The sequence below is a fragment of the Equus quagga genome, chromosome 5, assembly GCF_021613505.1.
Source record: "Equus quagga isolate Etosha38 chromosome 5, UCLA_HA_Equagga_1.0, whole genome shotgun sequence".
NCBI classification, from domain to species: domain Eukaryota; kingdom Metazoa; phylum Chordata; class Mammalia; order Perissodactyla; family Equidae; genus Equus; species Equus quagga.
In genome coordinates this window covers 80710637-80728004 of record NC_060271.1, presented here as the reverse complement: position 1 = coordinate 80728004, position 17368 = coordinate 80710637, and the positions used below count along the sequence as shown (strand labels likewise).

Below are 17368 nucleotides of genomic sequence, written 5' to 3'. Positions count from 1 at the left end.
ATGTATATTTTACCGTAATTTTTTTTTAAAAAAAACATGCCGCATGGAACTTATGCTCTAGAGGCACAGACCCAGAGAGGAGCTCATTAACAAAGAGTAGCATTAACTCTCGCCACCTCAGAGTAGGGGTCATAAACTACATCTGGCTCTGCAGAATCTGAGTGGGTGGTAGGAGGGGTCAGAAACAGGAGGGCTGACAGGTTCCCCCACACTCTCCACACAGAATAATTCCCCTTGTATCTGTTTGCAATTTTAAGCATGTTCAGATGAAATTCTGTTTGGGAAAAAAGGCTACCACATAGACTCATCGACTGTAACAAATGCACCGGTCTGCTGGGGGATGGAGATAATAGGGGCTGCTATGCATGTGTAGGGGCAAGGGGCATATGGGAAATTTCTGTACCTTCCTATTAATTTTGCTGTGACCTAAAGCTGTTCTGAAAAAATAATAGCCTTTGGGGGGAAAAAAAGGCTAACACTGCTTTAAAACATGTGTTTTTCTAAACCACTGCCTTCCTTCTCTAAAATGACCACTGGTTGAGACATGTTTCCATGAAGTGAGCAGGTATGCAGCACTTTGCAGACAGGTGTTGGCTTTGTGAGGGAGGTCCCATGAGTGGGCAGGGATCCAAGGAGCCAGCAGGGGACCAGCCTGGAAGGGCAGTGCTCTCAGAGCCCTTCTGGCCCATCCCCTGGGCTGCAGTGGTCAGTTATCAGATCTCTGGCTCCATCTCCTCCTGAGGGCAGAGTTCTCGGCTGAGTCATCTCTGGTCTTGCCCAGGGTGGGGTATGGAAACAGCACCCAACGTTGGCCTTGGAAACCTTGGCTCCAAGTCCTGGCTCTGCTCTTTATAACACTTAATGTCCCAGGCTGTTTACTTAGCTGTAAAATGGGGACGACTGGACACCACCCATCTCCCGGGATACAGTGTGCATGACACCACCGGAGGACGCCCAGCACAGTGCCAGGCACAGAGGAAGCACGCAGAGGGAGCTTTAGTGTACAAGCTCGAAAGGTCAAAAATGGGGTCTGTGGGCCCTAGCTGTGCCCGGGAGACCTGGGGGCAGGGCCCTGCCCCCTCAGACGTGCCGGGTAGGCCTGGCCAGTCCTAGCACCGGCTTGGGGTGCAGAAGGGGCACCTTGTGCACAGCCACCCCCAGAGCAAATAGCCAAGGAGAGCACTGGACTGACGAGACAGCAGCCCTCAGATGCCTCCAAATGCTTTGGAGTCAAGTCAAGTTTCAGGAGCTGGTTTCCGATGAAGGATGCCCCAGCCCGCTGCCCCCTCCCCAAAGGGCCACACCCTGCCCTGCCCCCAAACCAGTCTCCACATGTGACAGTTCTCTGCCTTCCATACTGGGCTGCAACTTCTTGAAGGCAGAGATCCAACCTACTCATCTCTACACTCCCAGAACGTAGAGATCAGTAACTGTGTGATAAATCGGTGGTGGCAGTGGTGGTGGTGATGATGACAATGGGGTCGATGACAATCACAGCAGCTATCTGTATACAGCCCTGACCGGGCACGGCACAGTTCTAAGTGCCCCGCTTTAACTCTTTTAAACCTCACAAATGTCCTAACGGGTGTGTACTTATTCCAAGACCCTTATTTTTAATGAAGGACTGAGGTGTAGGGGGTAACTTGCCAAAGGTCACACACGAAGTGACAGAAGCAGGACCTGAACCTGGGGGCCTCCGTTTGCCGTTTTACCGCCACTCCCAAGTGCCTGGGCAACGGTGCTTACCCTTCTGCTGACTCCTCATCCATGGCGAAGGGAGCATCTTGAGAAGGGACTTCAGAACCCTCAAGTCCCTTCCTAGGCAGGCTGTGCAGTCCCCTCTGAGATGCCCCCGGCAGGGAGGCCATCCCAAGACTGTGCAAACCTTCCACTGACAGGGAAGACACAGGGCACCTTTCTCAGACGGAAGGCAGGCCTGCTTCCCTCCAATGTGGCCCAGCCCCTGGACATACAGATTTGTCCTCTCCTTCACCCTCAGGTGGCTCGTCAGGTGTGTGGGTTCACCTCTCTTCTCCAGGCTGATGGTCCCTGCCTCATCACCCACTCTTCCATCTCCAGACCCTCTCCCTTCTGGTGACCCGCCTAGGACATTTCCTACTTGGTTAGTCTCCAGGAGCCTGTGCCCCACGGTGGATATCCCCATGGCCTGAGCAGGGAGTGGAGATGGCCATGTCCTCTCCTTTGTCTGCACCTCTCATGTGTGGGTGGGCTCTCCTGAGCCCCAGACTCCTGGCCCACGTGGAGCCTGTGGTTTCCCAGCCCCTGGCACCCCTCCACAAGCCCAGCTCCAGCGCCCCATCATCTACTTAGATGACTGATTTTGTTGAACCCAAATATAAAATGTTACATTTTCCCTTGTAAAATTCCCTCCTTTTCCTCTACTCTGACAAGACTGTTTTGAATCCTGACTTTGTCACCCCAAAGCCATTTACTTGTCCCTCCCAAGGCTGTGTCATCCGCAGCCTAGAGAAGCCTACCTGTAGGATCTTTATTGATTTAAAAAAATTGGGGCTGGCCCAGCGGCGCAGCGGTTAAGTGCGCACGTTCTGCTTCTCAGCGGCCCGGGGTGCGCCAGTTCGGATCACGGGTGCAGACATGGCACTGCTTGGCACGCCATGCTATGGTAGGTGTCCAACATATAAAGTGGAGGAAGACGGGCATGGATGTTAGCTCAGGACCAGTCTTCCTCAGAGAAAAAGAGGAAGATTGGCAGCAGTTAGCTCAGGACTAACCTTCCTCAAAATAAATAAATAAATAAATAAATAAATAAATAAATAAATAAATAAATAAATAAATAAATAAATAGAAATTAATTAATTAATTAAAAATTACTGAACAGGACAGGTTTCAGTTTCCTCCTCTGTGTTTAAATCTAGGACTAATAAATGAATGTGTCTCTGGTTAGCCCACCTCCCCAGAGGGCTGATTCAGGGACGCGAGTCAACCTGGATAACCACCTTTGGGGAATGTGACAGGTGGACTTTGCCCCTGAAAGGGGTTGAGGGGGTTCCACTAACATCTCCTCTCCTGTTGGGAGCTTTATTTCACTCCATATGATCTTTGTAACTTTTTCTCCCACTTTGAGGACTATTCTCAGGGGAGGCAGAGTTGGAAACAAACCAGAACTGGGCACTCCTGTCTCTCTGACGTTACCACTCCATGCCTCCCCCTGCAGAGGGCCTGCCCTTGCGTTGTTCATCCTTCTGCTAGAAATAGACTTCAATAAGGAAGCAGATGAGCAACCTTTGTGCTGGCCGGGCTTCCTTTATAATCACTGCTAATTCTGGACTTTGGTCCTTCTGGACGTTCTGACACACCAGGCATCATGTACATGTGAAAATCCAGTAGGTTCATTGAAAATCTAAGCTCATCTGTCTTCTTTTGCTGTTGACTCCCCTTCTCTCTGTTCAAATCATTTTGTGATTTCATCATCAGAATCTAATTTCCACTAGTTAGAATGCTTAAAAGCTTGAGTGGTTTTTCTCTACCCCACACATTATTATATTCCTATTGAAAAAAAGAATTTCATTAGGCAGCTTCTTAGAACCACCACTTGACCAAGCCCTACTCCATTTCTGGCCTTAGGGACACATCAGTGAATGGCTTTGCAAACCTCTGAAATCTTTTCAGACTTCTTTTTTTTCCTTCTTCTCCCCAAAGCCCCCCAGTACATAGTTGTGTATTCTAGTTGTAGGTCCTTCTAGTTCTGCTATGTGGGAGGCCACCTCAGTCTGCCTTGATGAACATTGCTAGGTCTGCACCCGGGATTCGAACCTGCGAACCCTGGGCCACCAAAGCAGAGCATGAGAACTTAACCACTTGGCCACAGGGCCAGCCCCTCAAAGACTTTTGATATTGTTGTTTTAGTTTATTATTGTTATTCTCCCCAATTAGGAGAAACAGTTTCATCATTTTGTAATCAAACAGTATTTGCAAATACCAACAACAGGAGGTGCAATGCATTATGCAGGCATACTATGTAATACCCTATTGTGAAGACAGAAACCTCCTGGTGGTGTGACACATCTCCAACCCCGCAGCCTTCTACTTAACATTCACCTTCTCAGATGGTGTGGAATAAATCACCTTTGTCTCAGAAATATCCGGCTTTTCTTTGAGGTTCCCTCACTGATTGGAACACCCCTGCAGTCACCCAGGGTGACTCACAGAAGCAGCTCTGGGGACCAGGTGGCCAAGAGGCAAGGAGAGAACAGCCTACTGAAGAAACAGACCTGGCCCTGCTGCTTGAGTAGGCTGTCCTCAGGCAAAGCAGGGAACAGGGTAGAATTTGTCTTACAAGCCAAGCCCACCCACCACTGCTCTCTAAAAACTCACCCCAGCCCAAATCTCAGGGGCTTTGTCCTGCCCTCTGGTCATTTAGGCCACCCCACCCAGGCCTGCCATCTCCAGGGAGTGTCCAGCTCAGAGTCCTCTCTCTACACCTATCTTCAGGGCATCAGGAAGCCACTATCAGCAAGCTTTCAGACTGGAAAGGATTATTCGGGAATTCACACTGGTGAAAAAGGAATGCAAGAGTAACAAGGGGTTTGGGGCTGTGAGGCAGACTAGGGCTGGGTGGGTAGGACCCTGAGATCACAGCGTGCCTCAAACCCATGGGGACGATGGATGGCCCTAGTCAGGACTGGCTCAACAGCACCTAATTTATCCAAAATCACTGAGGTTCCCATGGATTACTTTTTCTGAAAAGTGAAATTTCAATTGCTAAAACACTATTTTAACCACTTTAAAGGGAAATCTTGCTAAAATGTGACCACAGTTCCCTAACACCTTAAAAAAATATCCTTTTCCCACTGAAGTAGTCATCTTTAGGAGCATCCCCTATGGAACTAGAGAGTAAAGTGACTGTGTGTCCTTCTTATTGTTTCTGTCCTTCCCATGGTCTTTACTTTTCTGTTATCTACACATCTGGCTCTAAAAACCGCCTCCCACCTCTCCGGGCCATTTCTTTTCTTCTGTAGGAGTTGGGAAATCAGACAGCCACTCTTGTTAGAACAGTTTGCTAAGTAAGAGTTGACAGAGTGTGAGGCCATGAGAGGAATAAACACCCGGTTTAGAGGCAGGGATTCTGATGTAGCTATTTCTGTGGGTCCTGTTTTCAATAACTTCTGGTTCAGGGCTAAAGTCCAAAGGCAGACGGGGCTCCCAGACTCCCACCTGGAACACTCCTTACATACATTTATGACCCATCCTCTGGCTGGTAAGACGTTTCTATTCTTATGACGCTGCATGCAGGAGCCCCATGTTTTGCTCTTACTCTATCTGCTGTTTGTAGCCCCACTAGGCCTGGGAGCTTTGCCTCCATGAGGAGCCTCATCAAGAGGGATGAGGTGTACAGTCTTATGACGCCTGACGGTGAGCTGGTGTCTTTCTCTCTACTGTCTGGAGTGCTTTATAGGCTGGAACCTCCTTCCACAGCACTGAGGCAGCATCTGTGACCATGACCACTTTATGGCATGAGCAACTGGGGCCCTGAAAGGAGACTCCACGGAGAGAGCAGAGCCCCACCACGTCAACCACCACCAAGAGCACAGAGCTGCCAGTGCCATTGGCTGCCAGCTCTTCAGGAACCCAGAGGAACTGTCTGGACAGGGCCACTTGGCCTGTGTTTGGAGTTTTCCTGAGCAGCAATGACCTCACTCTGTATTTTTTTACCCTGTGGGTTGTGACCTGTTACTGGGTTGTGAAATCAGTTTAGTGGGTCACAACCAACATTTTTTTTTAAAAAATAAATAGAACAGAAAATATCCAAGTGCATCACATGTAGTGAGAGTGTTATTTTTCTAAAGCTTTTGCTTTGGTTGTATCTATCTGTACGGAGGTGTGTGTGGTGGTTGGGACATGAGAGATATTGAAGGAAGTTTGAAACACAGTGATCCAATGCACATCCGTCCTGCAGCTACATCTTCCTGAGATCCATCCCTGCCACCTCCACCTGCAACGGGGAAGCCAAATGGAATCTATTCAGGGCCCTAAACCTGGCTTCACCTGGAAGGGACAGGAGTCAGGGAAGCCTTTTGGGGGGGAAGTGAGGATGCTATGGCATGAGCAGGAATACGGAGAGGGGGCAGCAGGGCAAAAGGAAAGGCATGGGCAATGTCCTAGGTAAGGAGTGGGGAGCGCAGGGGCTCAGAGAGGCCTATGGGGGCAGCTGTAGATACCTGCTTCTTGGAGGGGCGAGAGACAGAAAGCCCATTTGATTTCAAAGTGACCTTTGGGGGCTGCTTGATAGTAGGGTGTCAGGCCTGGCGTCCCTATCGTTCATTGATCCAGTGAATGCAAACTAACAGTGCGTGCTTTTCTTCTGTCAACTTAAATTTAACTTTTAATTAATTAAAATGAAAAATCCAATTCCTCGGTTACACTAGCCACATTTCAAACACTCAATAGCCACATGTGGCTAGTGACTATCGTATTGTATAGCACAGAAGAACATTTCCATCAACGCAGAAAGGTCTACTAGACAGGGATGTTCTAGAATGAGAGAATGAATATTTCATTCCAGGATCGCCTTCCCTCAGGAATGCAACATCTTCCATTATTTCTATTACACCTATAGTTCTAAATGCAAACGCCTCTGGGAGAGGTACTCGAAGGGCTTAAATTCTTGCCAAAGAGCAACTCGTTGATATCAAGGGCCTGAAGAAAGCCAGAGTCTAAGAAGCCATCCACCAGAGGCTGAGTATGTGTGAGAGCATGGGGGATGAGGGGGTGTTGGAAGATAAGACATTGCCCCAACCAGATGTGCTGTCTGAAGATACTGATGAATAAGGATTAAGCTCCTCCATCAGAGGATGCGGAAAATTTTGAGACCTGTAAGGAAAGGAAGTGACCCATAGTCATTGGTCATCTTCAAGTGAGAAGACTGAGTTTATTCCCCAACGTCCTCAGCAAAGGGGTTATTACACGAGAAACAAGCGCTTCTCTATTGCTAGGGAGGAAACAGGAAGTGGACGCAGGCCTTCCCAGAGGTGGATACTAGTGAATGTGGCCCTCTTCTGCCCTCTATGTTTGCACTGTGACCAGGTCCATGGCTTTATCTATCTCCTTGACATCGATGACTCCCTGAAAAACACCAGAAGCCCAGGCCTAGAGATCCAAATACTAACTTGCTATTCCCACCAGGAGTCTCCACTCAACAATCCCAAGGGGAATTATAACAATCTCTGGCCCACTGCCCCACCCCACGCCCCCTTCCTGTATTCCCACTTCTGGCTCATCCTCCACCTGCTCACTCCATTGTCCAGTCAGCAGCCTCTGAGTCACCCCAGACTCCTCCCCCTCCTTCCTCGCTCCTCCACCCAAGGTCGCCACATCTTGGCCACCTCTCCACTCTGCCTCAAATCTGCTCAGCTCTGATCCTCTCCGGCTCTCACTATCGCAGGGGCTACCTGTTGGCCTTCCTGCTTCCAGTCATGACCACCTCCAGCCCAGTGGTTCTCAACCACGGATGAGCAACAGAATGAACCTGGGGAGGCATTTAAAATCCAGATTCTGACTCAGTAGATCTGGCCAGGTTGAGAATGTGTATTTTGCGAAAGTGCCCCAGGTGATTCTGATACATATCCTTCATTAAGAACCACTGCCTCCTCCTCGTTATTAATAACAACAAAAATAACAATTAACATTTTTTGTGCACTTACATGTACTGCCTCGTGTAATCTTCATGATAACCTTGTGAGGTAAGAGCTATCATCTACTCCCATTTTACAGTGGTTGAAACTGAGGCACAGACGTCCCACGGCTAGTAAGGGGGAGGACCAGAACATGACCTGCCACTCCTAAGCATTCTGCTCTCCACACCACTGTATAGACTTGACGTTCAGCTCCCTCCTTAACACCCTTTAAAGAGAGTTCTAGAAAAAGACGGCAGCTCGTGGACACACTCATGATTTCCTTCTCCACTCAACCTCCCACCAAGAACTTCTCAACTCTAAAAGAAACACCTTGATTGGGGTGGTGGTTACATAGTGTACACATATGTAAAAATTCACTGCAATGTATGCTTAGGATTTGTGACTTTACTGTTCGTTCATTACTCCTCAATAGAAAAGATCCTGAAGAAGTCACTTAAGTAGGAGAGAACCTAGAAAATGTCAAGTAGGGAAAAACATGCAGGCTCAAAAGAAACTAGGAAGAAGCCATCACAATGCTGGCAATTATGAATAATTCTTTCTGTAATAACACATGTAGGAACAGATTAAGAAAAGATCCCCAGAGCTAACCCACAGGAAATCCTTAGAGGAGACCAGGCTTGGAGGGGGCACTGGCTGGAGGCAGGGTCCCCTGCAAGATGGACAGGAACACCCCAGTACAGGCTGGCTCGGCCACAGTGGGGCACATATGGATGGGAACTGCAGCAGCAGAGACACAAGAGCTCTGAGGTCCATAGGATTGTCTTTGGACTGGAGACAGGAGGATGCCCCAAGTGGAGGTCAATGGCGGCGAGGGGCTTCTTCCTAAAGAGGCCATGTGATTCTGCATGGAGGAGAAGTCCAGCCCCACCAAAACCAGCTCCTGGGACTTGCTGTGTTTGTATTCGTAAGCCTGGTGCTTATGAATACAAAAGCCCCTACTGGGGTCACCCATGTTTCCAGCTCCCACTGTGTAGTCCAAAGGAACAAGCAGGACTTGGCACAATGACTTCAAAGTTCATCCTAAAAGAACAAAGAAAATTCTGAGGAAAAAAGTGTGATGAAGTACACCTTACCTTAGCACTTATTAAGATATATTTAAGGAAAATGTGACCAAAACAGATGGTGCTGGTATAGGAACAGGCAATTCACTGGAACAGACCAGGGAGTCCTAGAGCAGACCCACGTATACGTGGAAATGCATTGTAAGATATAGGTAGTATTTCAGATCATGAGGGCAAGAATACATATTTTAATCATTAGTGACTTCAGGAAAAAGAAGTTAAATCCTCAACTCTCACAATTCACCAAAACACAACAAATTCCACCCAGCTTAAGATTTAAATGTAAAAAAACCCAAAAAGCCCCATTAAAGTATTAAAAGAGAATTTACGTAAACATATAATTCTGCAGCAGAAAAAGCCTTTCTGAGCCTGACACAAAAAGAGAAACCAGGCCAGGCCTCGAGATCCAAATACCAATGAGAACTCTACACCAGAAGCCTCCATCAACAACCCCAAGGGGAATTACAACAATCTCTGCCCCTGACCCCATCCCCTCCCCTTCCTGTATTCCTGATTCTGGCTCATCCTCCACCTGCTGGCTCTGTCTTTCAGGTCAGCACCCTGTGAGTCACTGCAGACTCCTCCCCCTCCTTCCGTGCTCCCCCACCCAAGGTTACCACATCTTGGCCGCCTCTCCACTCTGCCTTGAATCTAACCAGCTCTATCCTCTCCAGGCTGGCCCTGACTGAAGACCTCGACCTGCCGCCCCTGTACCAGTCACGGCTACCTCCAGCCCAGTGGTTTGGAAAGCCTATATAGACTACCTTGATTGCATGGACATTTTAGATTTGTAAATGCTTAAATAGTGAACAAAACTGAATGGCCAAGGACAATCTAGGATAAAAAATTTGTAATATAAGAAAGACAAAGAGTTAATAGGCTAAATATATATCAAGTACTCTTATAGATCAATAAGATAAAAAGAATAAACCACACTAAATAATAATAATAAAATACTACACAAATGAGATGAAAAAAAGAAAAGAATATACCAACAGAAAACTCGACAAAGCACATAATCAAATAATTTGCCAAAAGAGAATTACCAATGACTAATTGGCCTGTAAAAAAACCAGTCAAATTAATAAAATAATAATAAAAAGAAAAGCAAAATAAGGCAGCAATGATGAAATACTATTTTTGTTTATCAAATTTGCAATTTAAAAAAAATAATAATACCTTGTGTTGGGAAGGATGTAGTGAAAGAGATACTCTCACAGGACTGGTGGTGAGAGTCTAAGTTGATACATCTTTTCTGGAAGACAATTGGGCAATTTGTACCAACATCCTTGAGGGGCTGGCCCGGTGGCATAGCAGTTAAGTTTGTGCACTCCGCTTCAGCAGCCTGGGGTTCACTGGTTCGGATCCCGGGCATGGATGTACACGCTGCTTATCAAGCCATGCTGTGGCAGGCATCCCACATATAAAATAGAGGAAGACGGGCACAGATGTTAGCTCAGGGCCAATCTTACTCAGCAAAAAGAGGATTGGTGGCAGATGTTAGCTCAGGGCTAATCTCCCAAAAAAAAAAAAAAGAGTAAGAGGAAACATGTAAAGCTATTAAAATATATGAAAGATGTTCCATTTCTTGAGTAATAAGGAAAAATGCAAATTCATATTGTAAAAAATAAATCCTTGAAAGTGTACATATTCTTCCATCTAGTGATTCCACTTAAAGACTATACCCTAAGGATAAAAATAAGAAGGTGTGGGGCCGGCCCCTTGGCCGAGCGGTTAAGTTTGCGCACTCCGCTGCGGTGGCCCAGGGTTTCACCGGTTCGAATCCGGGGCACAGACATGGCACTGCTCATCAAGCCATGCTGAGGCAGCATCCCACATGCCACAACTAGAAGGACCCACAAAATAAGAATATACAACTATGTACCTAGGGGCTTTGGGGAGAAAAAGGAAAAAAATAAAATCTTTATTTTATTTTATTATTGTTTTTTTGGGGGGAAGATTAGCCCTGAGCTAACATCTGCTGCCAATCCTCCTCTTTTTGCTGAGGAAGACTGGCCCTGAGCTAACATCCATGCCCATCTTCCTCTTCTTTATATGTGGGACGCCTACCACAGCATGGCGCGCCAAGCAGTACCATGTCCATACCTGCCAGGTCCGAACCGGTGAACCACGGGCCACCAAGAAGCAGAATGTGCGCACTTAACCACTGAACCACCGGGCCAGCCCCTAAAATCTTTTAAAAAAATAAGAATAAATAAGGAGGTGCACAGAGTTAGTATTATACATAGGCCACAACTGTTAGTAACCTAAACGGGCAATAACAAGGGATTAGTTAAACCATGGTAGGTACACAGTGAAATATGAGAGACTCACAAGAAGTTTATTTATTGACAAGGAAAACTGTTCACAACTAACTATAAAAAGCAATTCACAGAACAGTATGTACAATACAAACCAATTTATGTAGTGAAATGTGTATGTTTGTATATATCCACAAATACGCACAGAAAAAAATCTTAAAAGATGTAACCAAAATAATAACAATATATATCTCTGGAAGTGTAATTAGTATGATTTGTTATTTTCTTCTTTGTGTTTCCTACTTCTTTTACAAGAAACATGGCAGTGTGATGCAGACTTCGCCTCCTACCATCCACCTGGTGAGGAATCCCTGTCCAGAACACCCATTTGGCTCTGAGCATCCCCATCCCTTATACGTGACATATATGATATTTCCTTTGCTGTGATTTAACTTTTCAGACTTAATCTTGTCTCCTCAATTCTCTAGATTATGGGTAAGATCTGTGTCTTCCATTTCTTTTGTGTTCCTCTCAGTGCCTAGTATACAGCAAGTTCTCAGCAAATGACCCAAGAAAGAATGTGTCACTTCCGTGCCCGTGCCCCTGCCCCTGCCAGCTGCCCAAGCATGGCTGGCTCTACAAGTGAGGCGTCCAAGCCCAGTTCCAGGCCAGGCTGGAGGCTGTGTGTTGTGGGCCACCTGTCAATCTGGTCCTGTGAAGATGCCTATTGTTGCTGCTAATTATTGTTGGGTGATGGGGCTGTTTGTTTCAAGCATAGGTTCTGCCCCCACACCCAGAGGCAAAGCCAATCCCATGGCATCCTATCATTAATGAGCCAATAAGTATTTCCTCTGGTGCGACATTGGCTTTGATCCAGTAGATCCCTTCCCACTTCTTCCACCCCCCTCACCTCATTACAGCTTCCCATCTTGGCTTTTGGAGGCCTCCTTTGGAAAAGCACCCACTTCGTCCAAACTACGGGCCTCGTCAAAATAGCCCCGTGTCCCTGGTGTCCCAAGCCTGACTCACCAGCTCCTCCTGTGCTCCTGGATGATAAAGTTTGCTCTCATGTCTAAGCAAAGCTACTACCCAAGCAGCCTAGCCTGTAGGCCCAGAGACTGAAAGAGCTCTAAGAGAACACTGTAGGAGTGACAGAGGATTTTTTCATGCAAATTCAACAAGTAAATTTTCATGGTTGTCCATAGTCTCTGCAATTAGCACTCACTTCAATTAAACTCTCTGGAGAAGAAAATACAAAAGCCATCAGAAATGGAGGAGTCAGAATCAGGGAGAGAAGATCAGTCAACTTTTTTTCCTCCTTGTACAGAAATAAACAATCCCTGGTGCTGCCAAGGTTCTAGAAGGATCAGAGAGAGCAGACAAGTCCAGGAGCACTTGCATGAGCACGTGTGAGAAGCTATAGGGAGGCCAAGCCTAGACTGCCACCATGAGAACCTTGGGCTAGGCACTTCACATCTCCATGCCTCAGCTCCTCATCTGTAAAATGGGATGATAACAGTAGGGCTGCCTCATAGACTTGTTGTGAGGGTTAAACGAGTTAATGGATATAAAGCACTTAGAATAGCAGCGAGCTATAGGTGAACAAGACATCACTGTCACTGCTAACGAGAGCAAAGGGAGACACAGTGACAGTCACGTGCTGGGCACTGTCTGCCCTTCTGTAGCCCAGGGTTTCTCAACTTCAACACCATTGACATTTTGAGCTTGACAACTCTTTGTTGTGAGCAGCTATCCTGTGCACTGTGGGATATTTAGCAGCATCCCTGGCCTCTCTCTACCCATTAGATGCCAGTAGCAGCCCCCACCCTCCACCAAGTTGTGACAACCAAAAATATCTCCAAATATTGCTAAATGTCCCCTGCTGGTGGGGGTGGGTACAAAATTGCCCCCATTTGAGAACTGCTGATATGGTCCTACAAAAGCTACTGCCGTGGAGAAGCCATGCCACACTCTCTGACCTCCCACCTCTGTGCAGGCCTGGAGATCCCACATTGGGGCCCCTTGTGGTTAGACGTAGGAGCTGCAGGCAGGGAAGCAAAGAGTGGCCAATTCTCTCTCTAGGTGGCTGCCATTTTCTCTTCTTGCAGATGGAATAGGAAACTGGGGCCTAGGCAGCCATCTAGTTTGGGAGGCACGCTCTCCCCTGACAGACAAAGAGGGTACAGAAACAAAAGGAGCCCAGGGGCTGACTTCTCTGGCAGCCTGTGGCTGTGGCCTTAGTAAGAGGGAATGAGCAGGGTTTACCAAGACTCCTGGGAGCCCAGTCCAGCCCAGAGGAGAGAAGGCCAAATAGGATTCAGAGCCGAAGCCCTGGCCACGGCAGAGAAAATGCCCTTACAATGAGGCCTCTGGGCACAGGATCTGCAGCCCCTCTATTTTTAGGAAACAAGTGGGCTCTGCACTTGTGCTGTTTTAGTAAAGTAACCTCCTGACTACTTCACACTATTAAAGTCTATCAGCACTTCTTCCGACTCAGCAGCAGCACTGCTACAAATGTACTCTACGGCTATGTTAGCACAGGTACACGGCATCCCTGCAGGTGTTGTGCTGTACTCATCCAGAGTGCAGGCTTGGGACCCGGCTGCCTGGTTCAAATCCCAGACCTACCACCTCTCAACTATGTGACCCTGGGAAAGTTATTGACCTCTTTGTGACTTAGATCCTTCACCTGGGAAGCAGGGACAATAACAGGGCCTATCTCACTGGGCTGTTACAAAGGTTATGCGACTTACTATATGCCAGGAATGATGTCTGTGGTCAACAAACGCCAGCTATTATTATGTTCATTGTGCCCTTAATTGATAATAGCTAAAAATCTGGAATCTTATGCCAATCAACTGGTTAAATATATGTAGCACATTCATTCTATGGAATACCGGGTATCACTGAAAGAAATGAAGTCAAACTATATCTACTTAAATAGAATTTATTCAATGATAAGGTCAAATTGTTAAAGAATCAAATGAGGTGCAGATAAGTATATGTAGTTTGATAATATTTGTATATAAAAAGAGCTATATAGAAATATATACATGTCTTTATCTGCTTAGAAAATTTCTAGAAAAACCCTCAAGAAGCTGTTAGCAACAGTTACACCTAGGGTATGGGAATGGAGGACTAGAGAACTTCTGCTTTCTCCTTTGGTACTGTCAGAATTTCCTACTATGAGCATTTTTTTTAAATAATATTATTTTTAAAAAGAATACAATAAATCTATACATACTGCTGTGGAAACATCTTGAAGATACATTGTGAAATTTTTTTCAAAAGTGGCAGAAAATGAACAGTACAAGCCACAGGAATAAATCTTAATTCACAAATTCAGGAGACCAAACTTTATTTTCTATAGCTCAACTCAATGTTTATGGTATGCTTCCATCCTGGCAACAGGAAACTTAATTCTAGGTGTGTCTCAGTTCTCCAGAACACTGAGAACTGCAAGCATGGGACAGAGGAGGTGGCTGTGAAGTTGGCCAAGGTCAGGTCTAGCAGCCTCTGCTGCTCTGTGCCAGGGGGCAGCCAGAAATGTTGGGCCAGGTTGCCTGTGTCCTCACAGCTTGGCCCCACCATGTGGCCACCACTCTCTGGGATCTTACTCCTGCCTGCCCAGGAGTAAGACGAGCTGCCAGCAGGCAGGGTGGGACTCCGGAGACCACAGATCTTTCTCCCTCGTCTCTCCAGCCCCTGGCCAGTTTTGGGAGGGGAGGGCTGCAAAGAGTTGGAGTGGAGGTCTTTCTACTCCAGGGGAAATCCTTCTTCCACCTTGTTTCCAGCCAAGGCATTCAGGCTGTGTGCAAGGATCTTTGCTGTGATGAGCTGTTCCACAAATCCTGAAGTTTCCCTAAGTGCATAAGCTCTTGGCACACAAAAGCCAGAGACACCTGAAGGTTGATTCCATTTTCTAATCTGGGGAGCTGACTCGGGGAGAAATGAGCTTCATGAATGTGAGAGTGGAAAAGGGAAAAATCCAGGTGGTAAAAAGAGATTAATTTCTCAAATATTATGCCAGCCATACGTATGTGTAAATACACAGCAAAAAGTCTGAACATTTCCCCCAAATAATTAACAGTGCCTACTAGTAGCGTAAGCTTAAGCATAGGGGGAGAGGTAGAAAGGGGGCTTTACCTTTCTACTCCATGTGTTTCTAAACTGCTTGGATTTTTTAATGATGAAGCTGTATTCAGTATTGCTTGTATAATCTATGATTTTAAATAAATAAATACCCACACATCTTTTGCCTCCAGGCTGGAGATGGTGGGAGATGCAGGTCACACCTGTCTGGCCTGCTGCTGGGCAGGACCTTGGGAAGTGTATTTGCATGAGGGGCTGAGCGGCCTGTTGGAAAAGAACTGTTTCTAAGGAAAGAAGGAAACAGGCACAGTGAGCTGACCCAGAGACAAAGCTTTGCTCAGTGGAAAGAGGAAGGTAATCCTGAGCTAGAGTGGTAGTTGTGAATTAGATCTATCTGTGGCGCCAAACCTCACGGCTCCCTAAGGCAATAAGGGCATCAGCAGCCCCAGAGACCTGCTCCTACAGTGCAGCTGGCTGACCTCATGCCAACAGGAGTGTCAGGCTCCCAGCAGGTGTAGGTGCCTGATGGGTGTGGCAATGTCCAGGAGAACTGATACCTCCATGGGTGTGGCAGGAGTAAGGGGAGGTTGCAGAGCTGGAGGAGGGGAAAAGATAGCTGGGGTGGAGAGGAGGGGGTAACTGTCTAACCTTATCCACCAACACACAGGAGACACCCACCCCGGGGACACCTAAAATGCTCGTGGAGTGAGGGTGTGGGAACTAGGCAGCACCTGGGATTTTGCACTAGCAGGTGGGAGTAAGAGTCAGAGACACACGTGGATAAGCGCTAACCATGGGATGAGTACACAGGAGTCCAGGTGTGTTCACAGGCAGGGAGCACAGGAGAGGGAGCCACAAAGTCTACGTGGGAGGGGTCAGAAAAGGTCTCCTGACAGCTGATGTTGGTAATTCACTGAGAGTGGGGAGGGTGGAGAGCACGAGGAACCAAGGGCAAAGGCCTAGAGCTGTGAAGGCACCAGCCCAGGTTGGGGGAAACTGAAAGCCGCCTGGGTTGAATACAGGGGAGTGGTGGATGAGGCCACAAAAGTTGTGTTCCTTGGTAAGGAATTTGGACTTTATCCTGCAGGCAGTGGTGAAGCTCAGAAGAGGGCTCTAAGCAGGGAAATAAGATGATCAAATTACCAGGAAACCTTTTCACCACCACACTCCCACCACTTCTGGCTAACTCCCATCTAAGGTGCACTCTCAGAGCGTGGCTTCCTCCAGGAAGTAGTCCCTGACCACCCCTCAGACTCAGCTGGCCCTCAGCTAAAGCTATCAGGGGTTCCCCAGCATGCCGCCCTTTCTCTCCATTGCACTGTGTCTTGATTAACTGTGCCTTGTATTTTTCCCTTTCCTCTCATACACTGTCGGTGCTAAAGGCCAGGGACGATGTCTGTTGTGTTCTATGTTGTATTCCCAGTACCCTGCACAGTTCTTGGTGTGATGAGTACTCAATATGTGTTTATTTAATGGAAAAAAAAAACATGAGAAGATAACTCTTGTGGTTTCCAGCCTGAGCTGTATAGGTTGGAAAGTGAGGGCAGGGGACCAGGGAGAAGGCTCTTGCGATAGTTTGGGTAGGAAGTGATGGGGGCCTGACCTGAGGCAGCGGTAGTGGAGCTGGAGGTCAGGGAGAAATTAGGAAAACGTTTAGGAGACAGAACTGATAGGCCTGGGTGATTAGATGAGGGAAGTAAGGGGACCAGATAAGGGGAGGAGGGCTCCTGGGCTTCTGGCTTAAGCAGTTAGGTGAATGATGGATGTTCTGGAAGAGGAGGTAATGTGTGGGGGAAGATGATGAAGTCAGTTTAGACATGTTGACTTTGACATGCCTGTAGGGCATTCAGGTGGAGAGGTCCCAGGGGCAGCTGGAATCACAGAACTGGAGCCCAGGCCAGACATCTGGACTGAAGATAAAGATTTGGGAGCTGTCAGCCTGCAAGTGATGGTTAAAGACAAAGGAGGGGATAAGATCACCTGAGGAGTGAAGGAGGTGGTGAAACAACAAGGAGGACGCCCACCTCTTATAGGTGGAGGGGCTAACGAGGAGCTACAAAGGGAAAAGGAGGCATCAGAGGTGGGGGGAAGAAAAGAGAGCAGTGTCACAATCGCTAGGGGAGAAATGGCTTCAAGGGCTAGCAACAGGGTTCAATATTGTGAAGAAACTGAGAGCCTGCCCAGGACCCCCTTACAGTTGAGAAAATGAGGCCCAGGGAGGTTGACTGAGGTTTTGTTTTCTGTGGGGGTTTTTTTGTTGAGGAAGACTGGCCCTGAG

The 17368-nt window shown here is 47.3% G+C and overlaps 1 long non-coding RNA gene across 3 annotated transcripts in view; it reads right to left on the bottom strand.

Annotated features, from left to right (window-relative positions):
- LOC124238856 (uncharacterized) overlaps nt 1–17368 on the bottom strand; it is an 86331-nt gene that overhangs the window by 12508 nt on the left and 56455 nt on the right. Inside the window, exons 7-8 of one of the 3 annotated variants that reach the window (XR_006888419.1) lie at nt 9917–10140; nt 7310–8696 (exon numbers count right to left, since the gene is read on the bottom strand). The exons of 1 other annotated variant lie outside the window; for it this stretch is intronic. This is a non-coding gene — a long non-coding RNA (uncharacterized LOC124238856). Of the gene's footprint in view, nt 1–7309; nt 8697–9916; nt 10141–17368 lie in introns of those variants that run through there. One more of the 3 variants, XR_006888420.1, reaches the window with a different exon arrangement.